We start from the raw sequence: 5488 nt of genomic DNA, 5'->3' as shown, positions 1-5488 counted from the left end.
CATCGTGGAGAAGCTGCAGATGGGAGAGGTCACCGGCTGGTGTACAGGCTGACCCTTCAGGATCACTGTGAATACTCGTCTGTCACTGGGGTCTTTCAGGGATCAATCTCATGCTCTCCACTCCTCCATGACCACCAAGGCAGCTGCTCAGGATACGGCCTCGTCCAGGATTATGGAGACCTCGGGAATAATGAAAGCAGACTAACATAAGCACAGATGCTGTTCACATTATAATGTCTTTAGGGAAGTGTTCCCGACTCCAGTTGATCTAAATAATGCAGACTGATAATCCTTTAGAGGATTTAGATTTCAGCAGCATGTGTGTGTTATGTGTATGCTAATGCTAAGAGATGTGTCTTTAATCTAGTTTACTCTGACAGAGTGTGTCTGCTTCCACAACTGTGCTAGGAAGGCTGTTCCAGAGTTTAGGTGTCAGTTATGAGAAAGATCTACCGCCTACAGTTGATTTTGATATGGGAGTAATCAATTGTTCAGAATTAATTGAGCATAGAGGACGTGATGGACTATAACAGTAGTTCCCAACAGGGGGGGTCCTGGCCAACAAGGGGGCCTCAGCAAGCTCTGTGGGGAGTCGCGTCATACTTGTAGTTTTTTTTTAGAAGTGGACAATTATTATCCCCTGGCTCAGTGTTTCCCAACCCTGTTCCTGAAGGCACACCAACAGTCCACATTTTCAAGCTCTCCCTAATCAAACACACCTGAATCAACTCAGCAGAACATTAGAAAAGACCCCAAAACCTGACACAAATGGGTCAGATAAGGGAGACATACAAAATATGTACTGTTGGTGTGCCTCCAGGAACAGGGTTGGGAAACACTGCCCTGGCTGACCAAAAAAATGGACAAATTTGTAATTCGCCCTCCAAAACAACAACCGAGTCTCACTGATTCATATTCAGCAGCTGATAGTATTGACCCAAACACACTGGACCCAGGTGAGGAAGCTCCAAACATTTCGGGTCACAGCGCTAGCAATACTCAAAACAAGAAATGCAGCAAATACCAAGATGGTTAAATACCTTATGGTAAACTTATATGCAGACGGGGCCTCAGAATATTTTTGTGAAGAAAAGGGGGTCTCAGGGCTATAATACACCAGGAACTCCCTCAAATACTGAGGAGCTAAGCCGTTCAGGGCTTTGTAGGTAGTCAATAACATTGTGAAATGTATAGGATATTTAATAAGGAACCAATGCAATGATGACAGAACTGATCATATTTCTCTGTTCTAGAAAGCACTCTAGCTGCTGCATTTTGAACTAGCTGAAGTTTGTTAATTAGGCCAGCAGGACACCGCCTAGTAATGCATTAGGGATGCACCTATACTATTTTTTCTGGAACCGATCAGATCCTGATGCCAAAATTCTGAGTATCGGCCGATACAGATCCAGTCCTGATGCTGTGCCGTTTTTTCGGCACAGTTTCTATAGTTGTGGTGATAAACTCAAATAATATATCTTCTTTAGTTAAAGTAACAGACCTATACGCCAACTGTATGACAGACACAATCTAACTAAAACATGATGTGTGCTGTAAGGCTTGAGCTTTATTTGAGCATTCATTATGAGCTTGATCTGTTGTGGTTCAGCTCATGGTTCCCTTTTTTATTTTAAATATGTGGGCTACCACTATTGACCCTTATCAAAACACAGACTGGTCTGTTAAATAGAGGATTAGTATAAATAAAATGACAGTGAAATATTCACAGTTTCAGAGTCGCCTATGTTAGGGTTAATAATTTTCTGTTAATGACTCCATATTGCTCCAGTCAGTTTCACTTTTATTAAATTAATCAACTACTTTGACCACAGTGAGCCAGGCTTTACAAACTATTCACAGCAACTAAAGTATTCCCCTCAGAAGAATAAACTCGGTTGGAAGGATGAGAGAACAGAAACTATTACTATTAGCCTACAGAATAATTATACGGAGCATATGTCGTGTCTGCGCAGCCGGTGAGTGAATGACTTGATGCATCACTGAGAGTCAGCGCGCAGCCCTCCAGTATCTGCAGACACTTTTAAAAGTGAGCAGCACAAAGGGAAGAAATCAGTGCGTTGAGGATCTGTCCATGTATTATTGAGCATTTACTAATTTTCAGGTAGGCCTAGTTTGTGTTGTGTGTGAAGAGCAGGTAGTAATCCTCTCCTGTGTTGTGAATGCGATCTGCTCATCTAACAGACACAGCGCAACATGATTTAGAAACAGCTATGAACTCCATGTCGCAGGTCAACATGAAGCAATTTAATGCAAAACTAAATGCATTTCTCAACTGATTACTCATATTAACAGGAACAAATAGTCTTGAAATTTTTTTTGTGAGTTGCATAGTTGAGTCTGAATTATAATTTGCATATGCATACATTTGCGTTCGTTAGCAACATTGGTTAATGATGTACACTGTCATGTAGACGTGCTGATATTCATTCATTAGAAAAAGCAGTGAACCTATTCTGAGTATAGCTAAAAGCATCCTAATATCAAGCGCGCCCCGATTCATGATATCAAATATTAGCATGCCACCTGATCGATTTGAAACGTACCACCAAATTAAAACATTCCACCATGTCAGTTGAATCGTGTTGATGGCATGTGAATGTCAGTCATCCAGGGTGTGTTTTCAGAAATCAGTGGTTTCTGCTTGACATGCCATCTTAAAAATGTAGTCCTCGTATAAAAACACATAAAGATCCTGTGAGCACAGATGCAGGTCGCTGACAGACTGATCCTCAATGATAAGATGAGAAACACTCAAAATATTTACTTCAAAAAACATTTGCATTTAAGGAAGTTTTGTTTAGTACAGTCACTGATACTTTTGTTGAGAACAATCAAGCACTACAGATATACAAAGATGGCTCACTCACATTAGAATGAATGGGGAAAAGTGCCCTTATTGGCCACTACACAGAGAAATAAGTCCCGCCATACTGGCAGAATATCCAATCATCTATCTTTATAACCTAGCAGTTTTTTGGGGGGGAAGGGTTTGTACAGATTTGTAATTCTAATTCTTATATTAGTAATTTTGAATACCATTCAGGATGGATATTATGCTTATTGTGGTGCAGCATCTGTTTAACCAGTGTTCCGGCATAAATACAACAACAAATAAATAAATATTAAATCTATAAATAACTGCATAAATAAATAAATCTACAAATTACTGCATAAATAAATAAATAAATTAATTAATTAATATTAAATCTACAAATAACTGCATAAATAAATAAATCTACAAATTACTGCATAAATAAATAAATAAATAAATATTAAATCTACAAATAACTGCATAAATAAATAAATAAATATTAAATCTACAAATAACTGCATAAATAAATGAATCTACAAATTACTGCATAAATAAATAAATAAATAAATATTAAATCTACAAATAACTGCATAAATAAATAAATAAATAAATAAATAAATAAATAAATAAATAAATAAATAAATAAATAAATAAATAAATAAATAATTCTACAAATAACTGCATTAAAAAATTATAGTTCATAAATAGATAATTAGATAAATTACACAGCTCACTGCATTTAGGCATGTAGACATGGTCAAGACGATCTGCTGCAGGTCAAAGCGAGCATCAGAATGGGGAAGAAAGGGGATTTAAGTGACGCTGAACGTGGCATGGTTGTTGGTGCCAGACGGGCTGCTCTGAGTATTTCAGAAACTGCTGATCTACTGGGATTTTCACGCACAACCATCTCTAGGGTTTACAGAGAATGGTCCGACAAAGAGGAAATATCCAGTGAGCGGCAGTTCTGTGGGCGCAAATGCCTTGTTGATGCCAGAGGTCAGAGGAGAATGGCCAGACTGGTTCCAGCTGATAGAAAGGCAACAGTAACTCAAATAAGCACTCGTTACAACCGAGGTCTGCAGAAGAGCATCTCTGAACACACAACACGTCCAACCTTGAGGCGGATGGGCTACAGCAGCAGAAGACCACACCGGGTGCCGCTCCTGTCAGCTAAGAACAGGAAACTGAGGCTACAATTCACACAGGCTCACCAAAACTGGACAATAGAAGATTGGAGAAACGTTGCCTGGTCTGATGAGTCTCCATTTCTGCTGCCACATTCGGATGGTCGGGTCAGAATTTGCCCTCAACAACATGAAAGCATGGATCCATCCTGCCTTGTATCAGCGGTTCAGGCTGGTGGTGGTGGTGTAATGGTGTGGGGGAGATTTTCTTTGGGTTCATTAGTACCAATTGAGCATGGTGTCAACACCACAGCCTACTTGAGTATTGTTCTGACCATGTCCATCCCTTTATGAGCACAGTGTCTCCATCTTCTGATGGCTACTTCCAGCAGGATAACGCACCATGTCATAAAGCTCCAATCATCTCAGACTGGTTTCTTGAACATGACAATGAGTTCACTGTACTCAAATGGCCTCCACAGTCACCAACTGATTTGATGTGTTTTTCCCCTGACTGACAACCGACGGTCATTAACCAACCTTGAAAATAAGAATGTTACATCTAAATAAGATGAAAATGGAGAAGTGTCTGTGTTAAAATTCCACTAAATGATTAATATTATTTTAGAAATGCTGCGTAACCAACAGAACACGCGGATTCACACACCAGACACCCGCTGCGCTTCTGTGAATGAGGAAAACTGAATCATATGACATCTAAAACAGCCCGCATGTAAGCTTTTACTCAAATAATTAACTCATTAAAAATATGACAGAGTGCATAACCTGCACGACAGGTATACGCGGAGTTTAGTTTCATTTATAAAGCACAGCAGGCAGTGAGCATAACCACATTTTTCTGTACGTAGGGTTAGGTGGTATGATAAATATTTAATTTTATTACATGGTTACGATTAAGGATGTGCATCTATCAATTAATTTTCAGTCAATTTAACCAGTACAATTTTTATTGTTGTCACATTGATATCATCTGTATATTATTTGCTGCCAGTTAAAACGAAGATATCAGATTGTTTTGTGATATTTTATAGTTTACTTGGCCTGGAAATTAAGCCATTGCATTTGTTTATTTGAGAAATGTTTTAATATGATGGCATTCACATGAGGAAGAGTAAGCAGTACAATGTAATTCTGATGTTAACTGTTAAACAGCTAAATTAAATTTAAAGGCTTTTCAATTTATAGGCTTTTTAATCTGATATGGATTTTCAACCAGCTTGGCTCTATCATCAGTGCTACAGGAAAAAAGGTGTATTAGTTTTAATTTGATAGTTTATTTTACAGTTTATTTAGTAGTTTTAATGATAGTTTATTATCATTATTATGATTACTTTCATTCTCTACAGCGCCTCTGTTCAAAATACATTAAAGCAGGCTTCTCACAATAGCTCATTTAAGATAAGACCGTTCGACACACACTAAATAAATATTTGCAGATCGGTTATTACTGATGTCTACATTGTTGACTATCCTTTTCAGCACCTGTTTGCTTTGATCTATTCAACAG

The sequence above is a fragment of the Danio aesculapii genome, chromosome 7 (genome assembly GCF_903798145.1).
Source record: "Danio aesculapii chromosome 7, fDanAes4.1, whole genome shotgun sequence".
Classification (NCBI taxonomy): Eukaryota; Metazoa; Chordata; class Actinopteri; order Cypriniformes; family Danionidae; genus Danio; species Danio aesculapii.
Note: the sequence above shows the minus strand (reverse complement) of the source record.